Below are 592 nucleotides of genomic sequence, written 5' to 3' on the forward strand. Positions count from 1 at the left end.
TTCACATCATGAAAAAAGTATTTTATTATTTGACTTCTCAATTTTTTCTCCCTTTAACCATTGGATCTGGGTCCTCATTTCCCCCACAGGGCCTTAAAACAGGATTGTTTACTTGAGGGTGCATCCAGTTGTGTGGTGTTGGTTTGTGGCTTTTAGGCTGGGTTAAACAAAAGCCATGTTCAGTGTTGAGAATCCTTACAGATCTATTGCGCTTTTTTCTGCATATTTTATTTTGCTTGTTTGCCATTTTCCCAAAATTTATATAATCATTTGATATATCTGATTTTAAATAGGCATTTTTAAATGTCTGTGAAAGGGATTTTATACAATTGAAGAGAGGGCATATATCTCCAGTATACCAATTTCACTTTTGAATTCCCTTATCACCTTTATACCTAATTTTACCTCCTGTAGTGTCCAATCTGCGGTATGTGACAAACAATCAAATAACCCAAAGCTTCTCTCCCCCTGTCCCAGAATAAGTTTGTTGGTGTTTCTGAAGTTTGGCATGGGTTTTTCTAATTCCCATGGTTGCTTGCCCAAAAATACAGCTGCTAAATTGAGAGAAATTGTATTTGTGCTTTACGTAGTG

The sequence above is a fragment of the Penaeus monodon genome, chromosome 24, assembly GCF_015228065.2.
Source record: "Penaeus monodon isolate SGIC_2016 chromosome 24, NSTDA_Pmon_1, whole genome shotgun sequence".
In the NCBI taxonomy this organism is placed as follows: Eukaryota; Metazoa; Arthropoda; class Malacostraca; order Decapoda; family Penaeidae; genus Penaeus; species Penaeus monodon.